The 23,606-nt window shown below is 40.7% G+C and overlaps 4 pseudogenes; 3 read left to right on the forward strand and 1 right to left on the reverse strand.

Moving 5' to 3' along the window:
* Window positions 1-3,839, forward strand: part of LOC117974420 (NADH-ubiquinone oxidoreductase chain 1-like) — a 43,491-nt pseudogene extending 39,652 nt beyond the window's left edge.
* Window positions 3,840-3,890: 51 nt separating this feature from the next.
* LOC117981654 (cytochrome c oxidase subunit 2-like) lies at window positions 3,891-4,615 on the forward strand (annotated as a pseudogene).
* Window positions 4,616-4,697: 82 nt separating this feature from the next.
* Window positions 4,698-6,291, forward strand: LOC117981655 (ATP synthase subunit a-like; annotated as a pseudogene).
* Window positions 6,292-10,352: 4,061 nt separating this feature from the next.
* On the reverse strand, window positions 10,353-11,487 carry LOC117974419 (NADH-ubiquinone oxidoreductase chain 1-like; annotated as a pseudogene).
* Window positions 11,488-23,606: the final 12,119 nt, after the last annotated feature.

The following is a 23,606-nucleotide window of genomic DNA, read 5'->3' on the forward strand; positions in this document are numbered from 1 at the left end:
CAGGCATGGGCAAAGACTTCATGACTAAAACACCAAAAGCAGTGGCAACAATCGTGTGACCCTCTAGCCATTATTCTACTATCAACGCTACTAATAAGTGGCTCCTTCAATCTCTACCCTTATCACAACACAAGAGCACCTCTGACTAATCCTGCCATCATGACCCTTGGCCATAATATGATTTATCTCTACACTAGCAGAAACCAACCGGACTCCCTTCGACCTTACTGAAGGAGAATCTGAATTAGTCTCAGGCTTTAACATCGAATATGCCGCAGGCCCCTTTGCCCTATTTTTCATAGCCGAATACATAAACATTATTATAATAAACACCCTCACTGCTACAATCTTCCTAGGAACAACATACAATGTGCACTCCCCTGAACTCTACACGACATACTTTGTCACCAAAGCTCTACTTCTAACCTCCCTGTTCCTATGAATTCGAACAGCATATCCCCGATTTCGCTACGACCAACTCATACACCTCCTATGAAAAAACTTCCTACCACTCACCCTAGCATCACTCATGTGATATGTCTCCATACCCACTACAATCTCCAGCATTCCCCCTCAAACCTAAGAAATATGTCTGATAAAAGAATTACTTTGATAGAGTAAATAATAGGAGTTCAAATCCCCTTATTTCTAGGACTATGAGAATCGAACCCATCCCTGAGAATCCAAAATTCTCCGTGCCACCTATCACACCCCATCCTAAAGTAAGGTCAGCTAAATAAGCTATCGGGCCCATACCCCGAAAATGTTGGTTATACCCTTCCCGTACTAATTAATCCCCTAGCCCAACCCATCATCTACTCTACCATCTTTGCAGGCACACTCATTACAGCGCTAAGCTCACACTGATTTTTCACCTGAGTAGGCCTAGAAATAAACATGCTAGCTTTTATCCCAGTCCTAACCAAAAAAATAAGCCCCCGCTCCACAGAAGCTGCCATCAAATACTTTCTCACACAAGCAACCGCGTCCATAATTCTCCTAATAGCTATCCTCTCCAACAACATATTCTCCGGACAATGAACCATGACCAATACTACCAATCAATACTCATCATTAATAATTATAATAGCAATAGCAATAAAACTAGGAATAGCCCCCTTTCACTTCTGAGTTCCAGAAGTTACCCAAGGCACCCCCCTAATATCCGGCCTACTCCTCCTCACATGACAAAAATTAGCCCCCATCTCAATTATATACCAAATCTCCTCATCACTGAACGTAAACCTTCTCCTCACCCTTTCAATCTTGTCCATTATAACAGGCAGCTGAGGCGGACTAAACCAAACCCAACTACGCAAAATCCTAGCATACTCCTCAATCACCCACATAGGCTGAATAATAGCAGTTCTACCATACAACCCCAACATAACCATTCTTAATTTAACTATTTACATCATCCTAACTACTACCGCATTTCTGTTACTCAACTTAAACTCCAGCACCACAACCCTACTACTATCTCGCACCTGAAACAAGCTAACATGACTAACTCCTCTAATTCCATCCACCCTCCTCTCCCTAGGAGGCCTACCCCCACTAACCGGCTTCTTGCCCAAATGAGTTATCATCGAAGAATTCACAAAAAATAATAGCCTCATTATTCCCACCATCATAGCCATCATCATTCTCCTTAACCTCTATTTCTACCTCCGCCTAATCTACTCCACCTCAATTACACTACTTCCTATATCCAATAACGTAAAAATAAAATGACAATTCGAACATACAAAACCTACCCCCTTCCTCCCTACACTCATCATCCTTACCACGCTGCTTCTACCCATCTCCCCTTTCATACTAATGATCTTATAGAAATTTAGGTTAAACACAGACCAAGAGCCTTCAAAGCCCTCAGTAAGTTACAATACTTAATTTCTGCAACAACTAAGGACTGCAAAACCCCACTCTGCATCAACTGAACGCAAATCAGCCACTTTAATTAAGCTAAGCCCTTACTAGATTAATGGGACTTAAACCCACAAACACTTAGTTAACAGCTAAACACCCTAATCAACTGGCTTCAATCTACTTCTCCCGCCGCAAGAAAAAAAAGGCGGGAGAAGCCCCGGCAGGTTTGAAGCTGCTTCTTCGAATTTGCAATTCAATATGAAAATCACCTCAGAGCTGGTAAAAAGAGGCTTAACCCCTGTCTTTAGATTTACAGTCCAATGCTTCACTCAGCCATTTTACCCCACCCTACTGATGTTCGCCGACCGCTGACTATTCTCTACAAACCACAAAGATATTGGAACACTATACCTACTATTCGGCGCATGAGCTGGAGTTCTGGGCACAGCCCTAAGTCTCCTTATTCGGGCTGAACTAGGCCAACCAGGCAACCTTCTAGGTAATGACCACATCTACAATGTCATCGTCACAGCCCATGCGTTTGTAATAATCTTCTTCATAGTAATGCCTATCATAATCGGAGGCTTTGGCAACTGGCTAGTTCCCTTGATAATTGGTGCCCCCGACATGGCATTCCCCCGCATAAACAACATAAGCTTCTGACTCCTACCCCCTTCTCTCCTACTTCTACTTGCATCTGCCATAGTAGAAGCCGGCGCCGGAACAGGTTGGACAGTCTACCCTCCCTTAGCAGGAAACTACTCCCATCCTGGAGCTTCCGTAGACCTAACCATCTTCTCCTTGCATCTAGCAGGCATTTCCTCTATCCTAGGAGCCATTAACTTCATCACAACAATCATTAATATAAAACCTCCTGCCATAACCCAATACCAAACACCCCTCTTCGTCTGATCCGTCCTAATCACAGCAGTCTTACTTCTCCTATCCCTCCCAGTCCTAGCTGCTGGCATCACCATACTATTAGCAGATCGTAACCTCAACACTACCTTCTTCGACCCAGCCGGGGGAGGAGACCCTATTCTATATCAACACTTATTCTGATTTTTTGGCCACCCCGAAGTTTATATTCTTATCCTACCAGGCTTCGGAATAATTTCCCATATTGTAACTTATTACTCCGGAAAAAAAGAACCATTCGGATATATAGGCATGGTTTGGGCTATAATATCAATTGGTTTCCTAGGGTTTATTGTGTGAGCACACCATATATTTACAGTAGGAATAGACGTAGACACACGAGCCTATTTCACCTCCGCTACCATAATCATCGCTATTCCTACCGGCGTCAAAGTATTCAGCTGACTCGCTACACTTCACGGAAGCAATATGAAATGATCTGCTGCAGTACTCTGAGCCCTAGGGTTCATCTTTCTCTTCACCGTAGGTGGCCTAACCGGCATTGTACTAGCAAACTCATCATTGGACATCGTACTACACGACACATACTACGTCGTAGCCCACTTCCACTACGTCCTATCAATAGGAGCTGTATTCGCCATCATAGGAGGCTTCATTCACTGATTCCCCCTATTCTCAGGCTATACCCTAGACCAAACCTATGCCAAAATCCAATTTGCTGTCATGTTCATTGGCGTAAACCTAACCTTCTTCCCACAACACTTCCTTGGCCTATCTGGGATGCCCCGACGTTACTCGGACTACCCCGATGCATACACCACATGAAATGTCCTATCATCCGTAGGCTCACTCATCTCCCTAACAGCAGTAATATTAATAATTTTTATGATTTGAGAAGGCTTTGCTTCAAAACGAAAAGTCCTAATAGTAGAAGAACCCTCCGCAAACCTGGAGTGACTGTATGGATGCCCCCCACCCTACCACACATTCGAAGAACCCGTATACATAAAATCTAGACAAAAAAGGAAGGAATCGAACCCCCTAAAGCTGGTTTCAAGCCAACCCCATGACCTCCATGACTTTTTCAAAAAGATATTAGAAAAATTATTTCATAACTTTGTCAAAGTTAAATTACAGGTTAAACCCCGTATATCTTAATGGCACATGCAGCGCAAGTAGGTCTACAAGACGCTACTTCCCCTATCATAGAAGAACTTATCATCTTTCATGACCATGCCCTCATAATTATCTTTCTCATCTGCTTCCTAGTCCTGTACGCCCTTTTCCTAACACTCACAACAAAACTAACTAATACTAGTATTTCAGACGCCCAGGAAATAGAAACCGTCTGAACTATCCTGCCCGCCATCATCCTAGTCCTTATTGCCCTCCCATCCCTACGTATACTTTACATAACAGACGAGGTCAACGACCCCTCCTTTACTATTAAATCAATCGGCCATCAATGATATTGAACCTACGAATACACCGACTACGGCGGACTAATCTTCAACTCCTACATACTCCCCCCATTATTCCTAGAACCAGGCGATCTACGACTCCTTGACGTTGATAACCGGGTGGTCCTCCCAGTTGAAGCCCCCGTTCGTATAATAATTACATCGCAAGATGTCCTACACTCATGAGCTGTCCCCACATTAGGCCTAAAAACAGACGCAATTCCCGGACGCCTAAACCAAACCACTTTCACCGCCACACGACCAGGAGTATACTACGGCCAATGCTCAGAAATCTGTGGAGCAAACCACAGTTTTATACCCATCGTCCTAGAATTAATCCCTCTAAAAATCTTTGAAATAGGACCCGTATTCACTCTATAGCACCTTCTCTACCCCTCTCCAGAGCTCACTGTAAAGCTAACCTAGCATTAACCTTTTAAGTTAAAGATTAAGAGGACCAACACCTCTTTACAGTGAGATGCCCCAACTAAATACCACCGTATGACCCACCATAATTACCCCTATACTCCTTACACTATTTCTCATCACCCAACTAAAAATATTAAATTCAAATTACCATCTACCCCCCTCACCAAAACCCATAAAAATAAAAAACTACAATAAACCCTGAGAACCAAAATGAACGAAAATCTATTCGCTTCATTCATTGCCCCCACAATCCTAGGCCTGCCCGCCGCAGTACTGATCATTCTATTCCCCCCTCTACTGGTCCCCACCTCTAAATATCTCATCAACAACCGACTAATTACCACCCAACAATGACTAATTCAACTGACCTCAAAGCAAATAATAACTATGCACAACACTAAAGGACGAACCTGATCTCTCATACTAGTATCCTTAATCATTTTTATTGCCACAACCAATCTTCTCGGACTTCTACCCCACTCATTCACACCAACCACCCAACTATCTATAAACCTAGCCATGGCTATCCCCCTATGAGCAGGCGCAGTAGTCATAGGCTTTCGCTTTAAGACTAAAAATGCCCTAGCCCACTTCTTACCGCAAGGCACACCTACACCCCTTATCCCCATACTAATTATCATCGAAACTATCAGCCTATTCATTCAACCAATAGCCTTAGCCGTACGTCTAACCGCTAACATTACTGCAGGCCACCTACTCATGCACCTAATTGGAAGCGCCACACTAGCATTATCAACTATCAATCTACCCTCTACACTCATTATCTTCACAATTCTAATTCTACTGACTATTCTAGAAATTGCCGTCGCCTTAATCCAAGCCTACGTTTTTACACTTCTAGTGAGCCTCTACCTGCACGACAACACATAATGGCCCACCAATCACATGCCTATCATATAGTAAAACCCAGCCCATGGGCCCTTCTAATAACCTCCGGCCTAGCCATATGATTCCACTTCTACTCCACAACACTGCTCACACTAGGCCTACTAACTAACACATTAACCATATATCAATGATGACGCGATGTAATACGAGAAAGCACATACCAAGGCCACCACACACCACCCGTCCAAAAAGGTCTCCGATACGGGATAATTCTTTTTATTACCTCAGAAGTTTTTTTCTTTGCAGGATTTTTTTGAGCTTTCTACCACTCCAGCCTAGCCCCCACCCCCCAGCTAGGAGGACACTGACCCCCAACAGGTATCACCCCACTAAATCCCCTAGAAGTCCCACTCCTAAACACATCTGTATTACTCGCATCAGGAGTATCAATTACTTGAGCCCATCACAGCTTAATAGAAAATAACCGAAACCAAATAATTCAAGCACTGCTTATTACGATTTTACTGGGTCTCTACTTCACCCTCCTACAAGCCTCAGAATACTTCGAATCCCCCTTTACCATTTCCGATGGCATCTACGGCTCAACATTCTTTGTAGCCACAGGCTTCCACGGGCTCCACGTCATTATTGGATCAACTTTCCTCACTATCTGCCTCATCCGCCAACTAATATTTCACTTTACATCCAAACATCACTTCGGCTTTGAAGCCGCCGCCTGATACTGGCACTTCGTAGATGTAGTCTGACTATTTCTATATGTCTCCATCTACTGATGAGGATCCTACTCTTTTAGTATAAGTAGTACCGTTAACTTCCAATTAACTAGTTTTGACAACATTCAAAAAAGAGTAATAAACTTCGTCCTAATTTTAATAATCAATACCCTTCTAGCCCTACTACTGATAATTATTACATTCTGACTACCACAACTCAACGGCTACATAGAAAAATCTAACCCTTACGAATGTGGTTTCGACCCTATATCCCCCGCCCGCGTCCCCTTCTCCATAAAATTTTTCCTAGTAGCCATCACCTTCCTATTATTTGACCTAGTAATTGCCCTCCTATTGCCCTTGCCATGAGCCCTACAAACAGCCAACCTACCACGAATAGTCATATCATCCCTCTTATTAATCATTATCCTAGCCCTAAGCCTCGCCTACGAATGATTACAAAAGGGGTTAGACTGAGCCGAATTGGTACATAGTTTAAATAAAACGAATGATTTCGACTCATTAAATTATGATAATCATATTTACCAAATGCCTCTTATTTATATAAATATTATACTAGCATTTACCATCTCACTTCTAGGAATACTAGTATACCGCTCACACCTAATATCTTCCCTACTATGCCTAGAAGGAATAATACTATCACTATTCGTCATAGCCACCCTCATAACCCTCAATACCCACTCCCTCTTAGCCAATATTGTACCCATCACCATACTAGTCTTTGCCGCCTGCGAGGCAGCAGTAGGTCTAGCCCTACTAGTCTCAATCTCCAATACATACGGCCTAGACTACGTACATAACCTAAACCTACTCCAATGCTAAAACTAATCATCCCAACAATCATATTACTACCACTAACATGATTCTCTAAAAAACGTATAATTTGAATCAACACAACCACTCACAGCCTAATTATCAGCACCATTCCCCTACTATTTTTTAACCAAATCAACAACAACCTATTCAGCTGTTCCCTGTCCTTCTCCTCCGACCCCCTAACAACCCCCCTCCTAATACTAACTGCCTGACTTCTACCCCTCACAATCATAGCAAGCCAGCGCCACCTATCCAACGAACCACTATCACGAAAAAAACTCTACCTCTCCATACTAATCTCCCTCCAAATCTCCTTAATTATAACATTCTCAGCCACAGAGCTAATTATATTTTATATCTTCTTCGAAACCACACTTATCCCCACCCTAGCTATCATCACCCGATGAGGTAACCAACCAGAACGCCTGAACGCAGGTACATACTTCCTATTCTATACCCTAGTAGGCTCCCTCCCCCTACTCATCGCATTAATCTACACCCACAACACCCTAGGCTCACTTAATATCCTATTACTCACTCTTACAGCCCAAGAACTATCAAACACCTGAGCCAACAACTTAATATGACTAGCGTACACGATGGCTTTCATGGTAAAAATACCCCTTTACGGACTCCACCTATGACTCCCTAAAGCCCATGTCGAAGCCCCTATTGCCGGATCAATGGTACTTGCTGCAGTACTCTTAAAATTAGGTGGCTATGGTATAATACGCCTCACACTCATCCTCAACCCCCTAACAAAGCATATAGCCTATCCCTTCCTCATGCTATCCTTATGAGGTATAATCATAACAAGCTCCATCTGCCTGCCACAAACAGACCTAAAATCGCTCATTGCATACTCTTCAGTCAGCCACATAGCCCTCGTAATAACAGCCATTCTCATCCAAACCCCCTGAAGCTTCACCGGTGCAGTCATTCTCATAATCGCCCACGGACTTACATCCTCATTACTATTCTGCCTAGCAAACTCAAATTATGAACGCACCCACAGTCGCATCATAATTCTCTCCCAAGGACTTCAAACTCTACTCCCACTAATAGCCTTTTGATGACTTCTAGCAAGTCTCGCCAACCTCGCCCTACCCCCCCCACCATTAACCTCCTAGGAGAACTCTCCGTGCTAGTAACCTCATTCTCCTGATCAAATATCACTCTCCTACTCACAGGATTCAACATACTAATTACAGCCCTGTACTCCCTCTACATGTTTACCACAACACAGTGAGGCTCACTCACCCACCACATTAATAGCATAAAACCCTCATTCACACGAGAAAACACTCTCATATTTATACACCTATCCCCCATCCTCCTTCTATCCCTCAATCCTGATATTATCACTGGATTCACCTCCTGTAAATATAGTTTAACCAAAACATCAGATTGTGAATCTGACAACAGAGGCCCACGACCCCTTATTTACCGAGAAAGCTTATAAGAACTGCTAACTCGTATCCCCATGCCTAACAACATGGCTTTCTCAACTTTTAAAGGATAACAGCCATCCGTTGGTCTTAGGCCCCAAAAATTTTGGTGCAACTCCAAATAAAAGTAATAACCATGTATGCTACCATAAGCACCTTAGCCCTAACTTCCTTAATTCCCCCCATCCTCACCACCCTCATTAACCCTAACAAAAAAAATTCATACCCCCATTATGTGAAATCCATTATCGCGTCCACCTTTATCATTAGCCTTTTCCCCACAACAATATTCATATGCCTAGACCAAGAAGCTATTATCTCGAACTGGCACTGAGCAACAACCCAAACAACCCAACTCTCCCTGAGCTTTAAACTAGACTATTTCTCCATAATATTTATCCCCGTAGCACTGTTCGTTACATGGTCCATCATAGAATTCTCACTATGGTACATAGACTCAGACCCAAACATCAACCAATTCTTCAAATACTTACTTATTTTCCTAATTACCATACTAATCCTAGTCACCGCTAACAACCTATTCCAACTCTTCATCGGCTGAGAAGGTGTAGGAATTATATCCTTTCTACTCATTAGCTGATGGTACGCCCAAACAGATGCCAACACAGCAGCCATTCAAGCAATCCTATATAATCGTATCGGTGACATTGGTTTTATCCTAGCCCTACCATGATTCCTCCTACACTCAAACTCATGAGACCCACAACAAATAACCCTCCTAAATACTAATCCAAGCCTTACTCCACTGCTAGGCTTCCTCCTAGCAGCAGCAGGCAAATCAGCTCAACTAGGCCTTCACCCCTGACTCCCCTCAGCCATAGAAGGCCCCACCCCCGTTTCAGCCCTACTCCACTCAAGCACCATAGTCGTAGCAGGAGACTTCCTGCTCATCCGCTAAACTAACACCAGCTATGATGGTGGGAATAATGAGGCTATTATTTTTTGTGAATTCTTCGATGATAACTCATTTGGGCAAGAAGCCGGTTAGTGGGGGTAGGCCTCCTAGGGAGAGGAGGGTGGATGGAATTAGAGGAGTTAGTCATGTTAGCTTGTTTCAGGTGCGAGATAGTAGTAGGGTTGTGGTGCTGGAGTTTAAGTTGAGTAACAGAAATGCGGTAGTAGTTAGGATGATGTAAATAGTTAAATTAAGAATGGTTATGTTGGGGTTGTATGGTAGAACTGCTATTATTCAGCCTATGTGGGTGATTGAGGAGTATGCTAGGATTTTGCGTAGTTGGGTTTGGTTTAGTCCGCCTCAGCTGCCTGTTATAATGGACAAGATTGAAAGGGTGAGGAGAAGGTTTACGTTCAGTGATGAGGAGATTTGGTATATAATTGAGATGGGGGCTAATTTTTGTCATGTGAGGAGGAGTAGGCCGGATATTAGGGGGGTGCCTTGGGTAACTTCTGGAACTCAGAAGTGAAAGGGGGCTATTCCTAGTTTTATTGCTATTGCTATTATAATTATTAATGATGAGTATTGATTGGTAGTATTGGTCATGGTTCATTGTCCGGAGAATATGTTGTTGGAGAGGATAGCTATTAGGAGAATTATGGACGCGGTTGCTTGTGTGAGAAAGTATTTGATGGCAGCTTCTGTGGAGCGGGGGCTTATTTTTTTGGTTAGGACTGGGATAAAAGCTAGCATGTTTATTTCTAGGCCTACTCAGGTGAAAAATCAGTGTGAGCTTAGCGCTGTAATGAGTGTGCCTGCAAAGATGGTAGAGTAGATGATGGGTTGGGCTAGGGGATTAATTAGTACGGGAAGGGTATAACCAACATTTTCGGGGTATGGGCCCGATAGCTTATTTAGCTGACCTTACTTTAGGATGGGGTGTGATAGGTGGCACGGAGAATTTTGGATTCTCAGGGATGGGTTCGATTCTCATAGTCCTAGAAATAAGGGGATTTGAACTCCTATTATTTACTCTATCAAAGTAATTCTTTTATCAGACATATTTCTTAGGTTTGAGGGGGAATGCTGGAGATTGTAGTGGGTATGGAGACATATCACATGAGTGATGCTAGGGTGAGTGGTAGGAAGTTTTTTCATAGGAGGTGTATGAGTTGGTCGTAGCGAAATCGGGGATATGCTGTTCGAATTCATAGGAACAGGGAGGTTAGAAGTAGAGCTTTGGTGACAAAGTATGTCGTGTAGAGTTCAGGGGAGTGCGCATTGTATGTTGTTCCTAGGAAGATTGTAGCAGTGAGGGTGTTTATTATAATAATGTTTATGTATTCGGCTATGAAAAATAGGGCAAAGGGGCCTGCGGCATATTCGATGTTAAAGCCTGAGACTAATTCAGATTCTCCTTCAGTAAGGTCGAAGGGAGTCCGGTTGGTTTCTGCTAGTGTAGAGATAAATCATATTATGGCCAAGGGTCATGATGGCAGGATTAGTCAGAGGTGCTCTTGTGTTGTGATAAGGGTAGAGAGATTGAAGGAGCCACTTATTAGTAGTGTTGATAGTAGAATAATGGCTAGAGTGACTTCGTATGAGATTGTTTGGGCTACTGCTCATAATGCGCCGATCAAGGCGTAGTTCAAGTTTGATGCTCACCCTGATCAGAGGATTGAGTAAACGGCTAGGCTAGAGGTGGCTAGGATAAATAGGAGGCCTAAGTTAAGATTGACTAGGGGGTTGGGCATGGGGAGGGGGGTTCATATTAAGAGGGCGATGGTGAGGGCTAAGGTTGGGGCGGTGATGTAGAGGGTAATGGTTGAAGTGGAGGGTTTTAAGGGTTCTTTAGTGAAGAGTTTTATGGCGTCAGCGAAAGGCTGTAATAGTCCGTAGGGGCCTACAATGTTGGGACCTTTGCGTAGTTGTATGTAGCCTAGAATTTTTCGTTCGGTTAGCATTAGGAATGCTATTGCGATTAGGATAGGTACAATGAGGAGTAGGAGGTTGGTCATGGGTATATTGTTAAGAAGAGGAATTGAACCTCTGATTATAAAGTTTTAAGTTTTACGCGATTACCAGGCTCTGCCATCTTAACAAACTCTGTTCTTGAGTGGGTGTTGGTGTGGTGTTAAATTGAGATAATATCATTTATTGGGGAAGGCGCTTTGTGAAGTAGGCCTCATTTCTCTTGTCCTTTCGTACAGGGAGAAATTTAGAACAGATAGAAACCGACCTGGATTACTCCGGTCTGAACTCAGATCACGTAGGACTTTAATCGTTGAACAAACGAAACTTTAATAGCGGCTGCACCATCGGGATGTCCTGATCCAACATCGAGGTCGTAAACCCTATTGTTGATATGGACTCTGGAATAGGATTGCGCTGTTATCCCTAGGGTAACTTGTTCCGTTGGTCAAGTTATTGGATCAATTAGACGTAGTAATTCGCTTTGACTGGTGAGGTCTTAGCATGTATTGCTCGGAGGTTGGGTTGTGCTCCGAGGTCGCCCCAACCGAAATTTTTAATGCAGGTTTAATAGTTTAGGACCTGTGGGTTTGTTAAGTATTGTTTGCATTAATGAATTAAAGCTCCATAGGGTCTTCTCGTCTTGCTATGTTATGCCCGCCTCTTCACGGGTAGGTCAATTTCACTGGTTGAAAGTAAGAGACAGCTGAACCCTCGTGGAGCCATTCATACAAGTCCCTATTTAAGGAACAAGTGATTATGCTACCTTTGCACGGTTAGGGTACCGCGGCCGTTAAACATATGTCACCGGGCAGGCGGTGCCTCTAATACTGGTAATGCTAGAGGTGATGTTTTTGGTAAACAGGCGGGGTAAGATTTGCCGAGTTCCTTTTACTTTTTTTAACCTTTCCTTGTGGGCATGCCTGTGTTGTGTTAACAGTGGGGGTAATAATGGCTTGTTGGTTGGTTGTAGATATTGGGCTGTTAATTGTCAGTTTAATATTTTGGTCTGATGTAGGCTTATGCGGAGGAGAATGTTTTCATGTTACTTATACTAACATTAGCTCTTCTATGGGGTAATAGATTGGTCCAATTGAGTGTAAGGAGTTCGGTTGTATGTTTGGGATTTTTTAAGGTTGTGGGTGTTGAGCTTGAACGCTTTCTTAATTGGTGGCTGCTTTTAGGCCTACTATGGGTGTTAAATTTTTTACTCTCTTTACAAGGTTTTTTCCTAGTGTCTAAAGAGCTGTTCCTCTTTGGACTAACAGTTAAATTTACAGGGGGATTTAGAGGGTTCTGTAGGTAAATTTAAAGTTGAACTAAGATTCTATCTTGGACAACCAGCTATCACCAGGCTCGGTAGGTTTGTCGCCTCTACCTATAAATCTTCCCACTATTTTGCTACATAGACGGGTGTGCTCTTTTAGCTGTTCTTAGGTAGCTCGTCTGGTTTCGGGGGTCTTAGCTTTGGTTCTCTTTGCAAAGTTATTTCTAGTTAATTCATTATGCAAAATGTACAGGGGTTAGTCCTTGCTGTATTATGCTTGGGTATAATTTTTCATCTTTCCCTTGCGGTACTATGTCTATTGCGCCAGTTTACAATTTCTATCGCCTATACTTTATTTGGGTAAATGGTTTGGTTAAGGTTGTTTGGTAGTAGGGTGGAGGGGGTTTGGGGCTAGGTTTGGCTCAGAGTGGTCAAGTTGAGTTGAAATCTCCTAAGTGTAAGTTGGGTGCTTTATGTTAAGCTACACTCTGGTTCGTCCAAGTGCACTTTCCAGTACACTTACCATGTTACGACTTATCTCCTCTATATAAATGCGTAGGGGGTTTAGTTAAATATCCTTTGAAGTATACTTGAGGAGGGTGACGGGCGGTGTGTACGCGCTTCAGGGCCCTCTTCAACTAAGCACTCTACTCTTAGTTTACTGCTAAATCCACCTTCGACCCTTAGGTTTCATAAGGGTTATCGTAATTTTCTGGGGTAGAAAATGTAGCCCATTTCTTGCCACCTCATGGGCTACACCTTGACCTAACGTCTTTACGTGGGTACTTGCGCTTACTTTGTAACCTTCATCAGGGTTTGCTGAAGATGGCGGTATATAGGCTGAGCAAGAGGTGGTGAGGTTGATCGGGGTTTATCGATTACAGAACAGGCTCCTCTAGAGGGATATGAAGCACCGCCAGGTCCTTTGAGTTTTAAGCTGTGGCTCGTAGTGTTCTGGCGAGCAGTTTTGTTAATTTAACTGTTGAAGTTTAGGGCTAAGCATAGTGGGGTATCTAATCCCAGTTTGGGTCTTAGCTATTGTGTGTTCAGATGTGTTAAAGCCACTTTCGTAGTTTATTTTGTATCAGCTGGAGTTTTTTACAACTCAGGTGAATTTTAGCTTTATTGAGGGGGATTGATCTAAAACACTCTTTACGCCAGTTTCTATTGACTTGGGTTAATCGTGTGACCGCGGGATTGTTGCCTAATCCTATTGACAAATGGGATCTAATTAAACTAAAGAGCTTCTGTACAGCAAAAGAAACTACCATCAGAGTGAACAGGTAACCTACAGAATGGGAGAAAATTTTCACAATCTATCCATCTGACAAACATCTGGCTAATATCCAGAATCCACAAAGAACTTAAACAGATTTACAAGAAAAAAACAACCCCATCAAAAAGTGGGTGAAGGATATGAACAGACACTTCTCAAAAGAAGACATGCATGCAGCCAACAAACATATGAAAAAATGCTCATCATCACTGGTCATTAGAGAAATGCAAATCAAAACCACAATGAGATACCATCTCATGCCAGTTAGAATGGCGATCATTAAAAAGGCAAGAAACAACAGATGCTGGAGAGGATGTGGAGAAATAGGAATGCTTTTACACTGTTGGTGGGATTGTAAATTAGTTCAACCATTGTGGGAGACAGTATGGCAATTCCTCAAGGATCTAGAACAAGAAATGTCACTTGACCCAGCAATCCCATTACTGGGTATATAACCAAAGGACTGTAAATCATTCCACTATAAAGACACATGCAGACGTATGTTTATTGTGGCAATGTTCACAATAGCAAAGACTTGGAACCAACCCAAACGTCCATCAACGATAGACTGGATAAAGAAGATGTGGCACACACATGCCATGGAATACTATGCAGCCACAAAAAAGGATGAGTTCTTGTCCTTTCTAGGGACATGGATGAAGCTGGAAATCATTCTTCTCAGCCAACTAACACAGGAACAGAAAACAGAAAACCACATGTTCTCACTCATAAGTGGGAGTTGAACAATAAGAACAAAAGGACACAGGGGCGGGAACGTTACACACTGGTGCCTGTCTGGGGTGAAGCGCCTAGGGGAGGGATAGCATTAGGAGAAATACCTAATGTCGATGATGGGTTGATGGATGCAGGAAACCACCATGACACGTGTATACCTATGTAACAAACCTGCACATTCTGCACATTCCCAGAACTTAAAGTATAATAAATAAATAAATAAGCCAGCCCTCCTCTAAGAATGTTGCACATTGTTTTCAGGAAAAAAAAAAAAGGAAAAAGCTTTCCGTTAGAAGAAACAAAGAAATAAAATGTTGGTGGAGACAGATAATAAACAACTTGAATTATTAAAATACTTGAAAACTAAATTAATGTTCCCATAGGGGTTCTTTCTTTGTTTCAAAAATAAGAATACATGTGATTACCTCATTTAGACCTAATTGAAAATCTTTGGGAGAAACAATAGAAATAATAACCTAATAAAACAAAGAATTTTTTTGGAATAGGGAGAATAAAACTTGGAGTGGTAAAATTACCATTCTCAAGGTAGTTATATTAGTTAATTCTACCACCAAGACTTAAGACACTACCGCCTAAGTATTTCCTATTTGAGAAACCAAATGAAGATATGGGATACTTATTCTTAGTGCTATAAATTTGGTTGCTTATTCTTGGTGCTATAATGTTGAGGTGTGGATAAATAAGGGTATGTTTGACTTATAATTTGACCACAGGACTGATAATGAGGAATTCCCTAATTGTCTCATTTACTGAAGAATATATTACTAGAAAAGAAAAATCTTGCTAAACAGTACAGAGTTTATGAATGTCTGTGTTAATAAAAGAATGACAGACTAGAATGTGTTTATTCCTTCATTCATTCATTAGCAAGCACTCAAATGTTAAGCAAACACATTCTTCATGCTAATAAAACTGCTATCATATAGTGAATACTCAATGTGAGCTGGACATTATGTTCAATGCTAATACATATTATAGTTTACTGGTCGGGAGCATATATTTTGAACTTAATGATGGGTTCAAATCCTATCCCACTGCTTGTGAACTTTATAATCCTGAGCAAATCGCTTAATCTCTATACTTTAGTTTCTTTGTAAAATGAAGAGGATAATAGCCCCATGCCTCAGTGTTCTGCAAAAGATCACTGTAGGCATTAAATTAGATATCCATGTAAATTATTCAGGTATAGTATTAGTAATGTGCAAATGTTGGTCAGCAATTTTGTATTATTATCTCATTTAGTCCCTTGCAACAACAGCAGGAGGTTGATACAATTATCCTCATTTCACAAATAAAAAATTTAGGCTTAAAACATTTAATTCCCTTGGGCAAGTAGTGGAGTCAAGATACAAATTCTGAAATATACCTCATTCCAAACTTTATGTTTTTAACTGCACACCACACTGAATAAAAGTGAGGACTAACGTTGAGGTGTGGAGATATTTCTTACTTTTTCTTCACAGTCTTGAGAAAGCCCTTTGGTCAACCCATAAATGTTTGATAAACATCTAACACATCCTAATGCTTCTCTTTATATCAAAGGGATACAGAAGAAGTACAGTTCCTCACTTTATGGAGATTATATCTGAGAATACAAAATTGAAATAAGGACTTAAGAAGGGATTAAACTACATAGTCTCACATTGAAGATTCAGGATTCAGTTACAGAAAGCAGAGATTTAGATGGATAAGAATCGTCTGAAAAGAATATAGAATTAAGTGAGTTGGGAAGATGAATATACGTACATGTACTTAGAGAAGAAAGGAGGGTATTTTAAGTATAGGAAACAGAACATCAGAGAAACGCAAATCAAAACCACAGTGAGATACCATCTCACACCAGTTAGAATGGCAATCATTAAAAGTCAGGAAACAACAGGTGCTGGAGAGGATGTGGAGAAATAGGAACACTTTTACACTGTTGGTGGGACTGTAAGCTAGTTCAACCATTGTGGAAGTCAGTGTAGCGATTCCTCAGGGATCTAGAACTAGAAATACCATTTGACCCAGCCATCCCATTACTGGGTATATACCCAAAGGATTATAAATCATGCTGCTTTAAAGACACATGCACATGTATGTTTATTGCGGCACTATTCACAATAGCAAAGACTTGGAACCAACCCAAATGTCCAACAATGATAGACTGGATTAAGAAAATGTGGCACATATACACCATGGAATACTATGCAGCCATAAAAAATGATGAGTTCATGTCCTTTGTAGGGACATGGATGAAATTGGAAATCATCATTCTCAGTAAACTATCGCAAGAACAAAAAACCAAACACCGCATATTCTCACTCATAGGTGGGAATTGAACAATGAGAACACATGGACACAGGAATGGGAACATCACACTCTGGGGACTATTGTGGGGTTAGGGGAGTGGGGAGGGATAGCTTTAGGAGATATACCCAATGCTAAATGACGAGTTAATGGGTGCAGCACACCAGCATGGCACATGTATACATATGTAACTAACCTGCACATTGTGCACATGTACCCTAAAACTTAAAGTATAATAATAATAAAATAAGATAAGATAAAATAAAATAAAATAAATAAAAAAAGAAAAAAAAAGAAACAACAAGGAAAGGCAAGAGTGTTCACTGAAAAATAATTTGGAAATAGATTTTGAAGCTCTAAGTTATGGATTGAGAAGAACAAAGAAATGGGTAAATTAAAGATGTAATTGATAGGAAAAATAGAATCTAGGAACAGATTTGATAAAGAACGCGAAGACAAGAAAAGAAACCAAAATGACTTTGAATGTTCCAGACTGACACACAAGGAAAAATTTTATAAATCAGAGACAAAAGTAGAGAAACTGAGAAAAAGAACACTTTTACTGGAGGATTGAGAACACTTAGGAATGACCTACTTAGCTTGAGACTTACTGTATTTGAGAAGCTGCCACAATATCTGTTGACTTATTCTGAAGACAGTTTGAAAGCAAAGAACACTAGCACAAGTGATGATCAAGAACAGGAAAAAGCAACTTTAAAAACTAAGCATGTAATGATAATTAAAGACATGATAGGTTGGGTCACTTTGAAGAATAATTGGGAGGCTATACAGAGTTGGTAGAAATATTAGAAATAAGAGCAATTAAGAAATTAAGAATTAATGTAAAATAATTTAGCATAATTCCTGGTATATAGCTGATTCAATCTTTTGTTTGTCATTTCATCAGTTTTTTAAATACCTTCTACAGTAATATATAGGGCTAGGATTTAGTATCTGTGTGTAACAGATACCTTCAAAAAATCAATAGATGTTAGAACCTCTCAAGCATGTTTTAGAAAATGTAAACCATATTTTTGCATATTTCAGAGCATTTGATAGAATCCCGCTTTTGACCTCTTAACACCAACATTATCTTAGAATGATTATACCGGGAATAAAGAAGGATGAATAGAAGGAAATATCACTAAAGGTACAGCTGAGTACCAATGTGTAAACTGATGGCCATAATGAACATTTGCTTAAGACAACCAGATAAATACCTGTAACTTATAAGATGTACTCATCTGTATATGTGTTGGGCCCCTGCTTTCATGTTTCCTATCATCTTTGAAATCAGATATTTGTCATGCAATCCTCTGTGCATATCATTTGATAGGTATTTGTCCAACATCCTAAAACCAATAACATTGCCTAACAACACAGCAGCTGCAACACTAGTGTGTGTTTAGAGAACGCTGAACCCACCAGGATGAAACCAAGACTACCTAGCTGGATAGCTCCACCACATATTCTCACAAGTTTATAAATTTGACTTCATAATAGTTACAACAAAAATCATTCTGTTCCATTCAAAGTAAAAATGGCTGTAGCTCTTCATCAGCATCTTTGAAAGCCTAAGTCTGGCTTACATATTTATAGATGCAGACATTCTAATATCATAGACTAAACTGGCTAAGTCACGTCAAGGAACTCTAGCTTTTGACATATGCAGAACCAATAAAGATCTGCTAAGTGCCGTTATCAAATGCAGTCCTATCAGCATATTTAAATACTTGGCTTGGCATTCTGATAACAACTGTTGTACCTCTTAGCAGCTTGGTGAGTAAGTACCTCTATAATAAGCATTACAACAGAGAAGGAAACAAGTCCAGCGAAAAAAACAAATTTCTCCAAGACACCTTGTATGGTAAGCACAAGGCAAAAACATGTTTTCACTAACCTTTTCTGAAATCAAACCTCATATTTCTCCCATACCATTATCCTCTCCTTGCAACAGAATGCAAGGACATAAATAAGCAGAAATAGTCAGTGTGGTTTTTCTAGTGACTGTGATTTCCAAGGAAATCAAAATCTGCAAAGTTGCCCCTATTACCTTATATAACATACTTCCCTTCCATCCCCACTTGTCTCAGTCTCACCTTGTTATTTCCTTTTTAACACTTAATGTATAATTATTTTTCTAAGTTCTTGTCACATACACTAGAACATAACATATCTGAAGGCAGAAGAGTATGTATCTACTTTAGTGCACTCACTTTACCTAGCTCTTAGCACAATGCCTAACATATAGTAGAGTTTCAATAAATATTTCTTAAATGTATAAAGAGTTTAAGTCTTTAATCCATCTTGAGTTAATTTTTGTATAAGGTGTAAGGAAGGGATTCAGTTTCAGCTTTCTGCATATGACTAGCCAGTTTTCCCAACACCATTTATTAAATAGGGAATCCTTTCCTCATTGCTAGTTTTTGTCAGGTTTGTCAAAAATCAGATGGTTGTAGATGTGTGGCATTATTTCTGAGGCATCTGTTCTGTTCCATTGGTCTATACATCTGTTTTGGTACCAGTACCATGTTGTTTTTGTTACTGTAGCCTTGTAGTATATTTTGAAGTCAGGTATCATGATGCCTCCAGCTTTGTTCTTTTGCTTAAAATTGTCATGGCTATGTGAGCTCTTTTTTGGCTCCATATGAAATTTAAAGTAGTTTTTTCCAATTCTGTGAAGCAAGTCAATGATAGCTTGATGGGGATAGCAATTAATCTATAAATTAATTTGAGCACTATGGCCATTTTCACAATATTGATTTTTCCTATCCATGAGTATGGAATATTTAAGACCTAAAACCATAAAAACCCTAGAAGAAAACCTAAGCAATACCATTCAGGACACAGGCATGGGCAAAGACTTCATGACTAAAACACCAAAAGCAATGGCAACAAAAGCCAAAATTGACAAATGGGATCTGATTAAACTAAAGAGCTTCTGCACAGCAAAAGAAACTATCATCAGAGTGAACAGGCAACCTACAGAATGGGAGAAAATTTTCTCAGTCTATCCATCTGACAAATATCTGGCTAATATCCAGAATCTACATAGAACTTAAACAGATTTATAAGAAAAAAATAACCCCATCCAAAAGTAGGTGAAGGATATGAACAGACACTTCTCAAAAGAAAACATGTATGCAGCCAACAAACATATGAAAAAATGCTCACCATCACTGATCATTAGAGAAATGCAAATCACAACCGCAATGAGATACCATCTCATGCCAGTTAGAATGGCGATCATTAAAAAGTCAGGAAACAACAGATGCTGGAGAGGATGTGGAGAAATAGGAATGCTTTTACACTGTTGGTGGGATTGTAAATTAGTTCAACCATTGTGGAAGACAGTGTGGCAATTCCTCAAGGATCTAGAACCAGAAATATCACCTGACCCAGCAATCCCATTACTGGGTATATACCCAAAGGATTATAAATTATTCCACTATACAGACATATGCACATGTATGTTTATTGTGGCACTGTTCACAATAGCAAAGACTTGGAACCAACCTAAATGCCCATCAACAATAGACTGGATAAAGAAAATGTGGCACATATATGCCATGGAATACTTTGCAGCCATAAAAATGATGAGTTCTTGTCCTTTGCAGGGACATGGATGAAGCTGGAAACCATCATTCTCAGCAAACTAACACTGGAACAGAAAACAAAACCCCATGTTCCCACTCATAAGTGGGAGTTCATCATTGAGAACACATGGGCACAGGGAGGGGAACATCACATGCTGGGGCCTGTCAGGGGATGGGGGGCTAGGGGAGGGATAGAGTTAGGAGAAATATCTAATGTTGATGACGGGTTGATGGGTGCAGCCAACCACCATGGCACGTGTATACCTATGTAACAAACCTGCATGTTCTGCACATGTGCCCCAGAACTTAAAGTATAATTTTTTTTAAAAAGTATTAAGAGTTAACTTTCTTTATCATTTACACTGAATAATCAAGCAGAGTTTCTTGTAATATCACTTACAATCAAATATGTCAAGTGCAAGAATTATTCAGTAGGAATAAAAATTGTGGAATTTTAGAATTGTAAAAGGCGTTAGAAAACCACTTAGTATAACCATTTTATTTAACAAATAATATGCTCGATCCCAGAGATGTTAGTCAGCTTAGCCAAAGTCACATACTTAGCCACAGAGCTGGGACTACAACGGAGTGACAATTTATTTATTTGTACCTTGTATTACTAAAGAAAGGATCTAAAAAATTTGACTTACAATGCTAAGAAATGACAGAAGTTGGTACCCTGAAACAAAGCTCAATGGCAATTTTTATTGTCACTTGAAACACTTGATTCCGTTTCCAAATAATATGACAATAGGTAACTAGTCAGGCATGAGCAGGGAAGGAGAGGCCCCCTCCCATCCCCACTGGGAATGTTAGGCAACCATCAAGTGATGGTTACGCAGTTGTTGAAAGGCCTCGCTAAAATAATAATTGGTGGCAGCTGGAACCAGGGTAAGGCAGTCTCCCAATAGATAGAAAAAACCTGAAACTGATGATCAGCAGCATCCAAATAAGATCTCAGGAGTTGGGCAAGTGGGCTCAAGCATGTGCATTAAGAGGCAAAATGGCAGAGGTCAACTGTTACATGACCTCGTTCTAGGAATACTAGAGGAGAATGCCTCAAGTGAACATGCGTAAAACTCCAGTAAACACACTGCACATACTCCCTTCCCAAGTGCTGGCAGGCCACTGCAAGTGCATACAGCCCACCCTACAGGAAAAATCAGGGGAGAAATAATGCAAGACTTCAGAGGTATGCCAAAGTATAAAACCCCAAGTCAAAAGGTCAAACTGCACACTTGATCTCTCAAGCCTCTGCTTGGCCCTCTTCCAAGTGAACTTTACTTCCTTTCATTCCTGTTCTGAAGCTTTTGTTTGCTTTTGTTTTTGTTTTTGTTTTGGAGACGGAGTTTCACTCTTGTTGCCCAGGCTGGAGTGCAATGGTGCAATCTTGGCTCACTGCAACTTCCACCTCCCGGCTTCAAGAGATTCTTCTGCCTCAGCCTCCCCAGTAGCTGGGATTACAGGCATGTGCCACCATGCCTGGCTAATTTTTTATTAGTAGAGATGGAGTTTCTCCATGTTGGTCAGGCTGGTCTCGAACTCCCAATGCCTGAGGTGATCCACTCGCCTCAGCCTCCCAATGCGCTGAAGCTTTTTTTTTTTAATTATATTTTAAGTTTTAGGGTACATGTGCACAATGTGCAGGTTAGTTATATATGTATACATGTGCCATGTTGGTGTGCTTCACCAACTCGTTATTTAACATTAGGTATATCTCCTAATGCTATCTCCCCTCCCTTCCCCCACCCCACAACAGGCCCCAGAGTGTGATGTTCCCCTTCCTGTGTCCATGTGTTCTCATTGTTCAATTCCCACCTATGAGTGAGAACATGTGGTGTTTGGTTTTTTGTCCTTCTGATAGTTTGCTGAGAATGATGGTTTCCAGCTTCATCCATGTCCCTACAAAGGACATGAACTCATCCTTTTTTATGGCTGCATAGTATTCCATGGTGTATATGTGCCACATTTTCTTAATCCAGTCTATCGTTGCTGGACATTTGGCTTTGTTCCAAGTCTTTGCTATTGTGAATAGTGCCGCAATAAACATACATGTGCATGTGTCTTTAAAGCAGCATGATTTATAATCCTTTGGGTATATACCCAGTAATGGGATGGCTGGGTCAAATGGTATTTCTAGTTCTAGATCTCTGAGGAATCTTCACACTGACTTCCACAATGGTTGAACTAGTTTACAGTCCCACCAACAGTGTAAAAGTGTTCCTATTTCTCCACATCCTCTCCAGCACCTGTTGTTTCCTGACTTTTAATGATTGCCATTCTAACTGGTGTGAGATGGTATCTCATTGTGGTTTTGATTTGCATTTCTCTGACGGCCAGTGATGATGAGCATTTTTTCATGTGTCTTTTGGCTGCATAAATGTCTTCTTTTGAGAAGTGTCTGTTCATATCCTTTGCCGACTTTTTGATGGGGTTTTTTTTTTTTTTTGTAAATTTGTTTGAGTTCATTGTAGATTCTGGATATTAGCCCTTTGTCAGATGAGTAGCTTGCAAAAATTTTCTCCCATTCTGTAGGTTGCCTGTTCACTCTGACGGTAGTTTCTTTTGCTGTGCAGAAACTCTTTAGTTTAATTAGATCCCATTTGTCAATTTTGGCTTTTGTTGCCATTGCTTTTGGTGTTTTAGACATGAAGTCCTTGCCCATGCCTATGTCCTGAATGGTATTGCCTGGGTTTTCTTCTAGGGTTTTTATGGTTTTAGGTCTAACATTTAAGTCTTTAATCCATCTTGAATTAATTTTAGTATAAGGTGTAAGGAAGGGATCCAGTTCAGCTTTCTACATATGGCTAGCCAGTTTTCCCAGCACCATTTATTAAATAGGGAATCCTTTCCCCATTTCTTGTTTTTGTCAGGTTTGTCAAAGATCAGATGGTTGTAGATAATGCAGCATTATTTCTGAGGGCTGTGTTCTGTTCCATTGGTCTATATCTCTGTTTTGGTACCAGTACCATGCTGTTTTGGTTACTGTAGCCTTGTAGTGTAGTTTGAAGTCAGGTAGCGTGATGC

This window comes from Pan paniscus, chromosome 11 (assembly GCF_029289425.2).
Source record: "Pan paniscus chromosome 11, NHGRI_mPanPan1-v2.0_pri, whole genome shotgun sequence".
In the NCBI taxonomy this organism is placed as follows: Eukaryota; Metazoa; Chordata; class Mammalia; order Primates; family Hominidae; genus Pan; species Pan paniscus.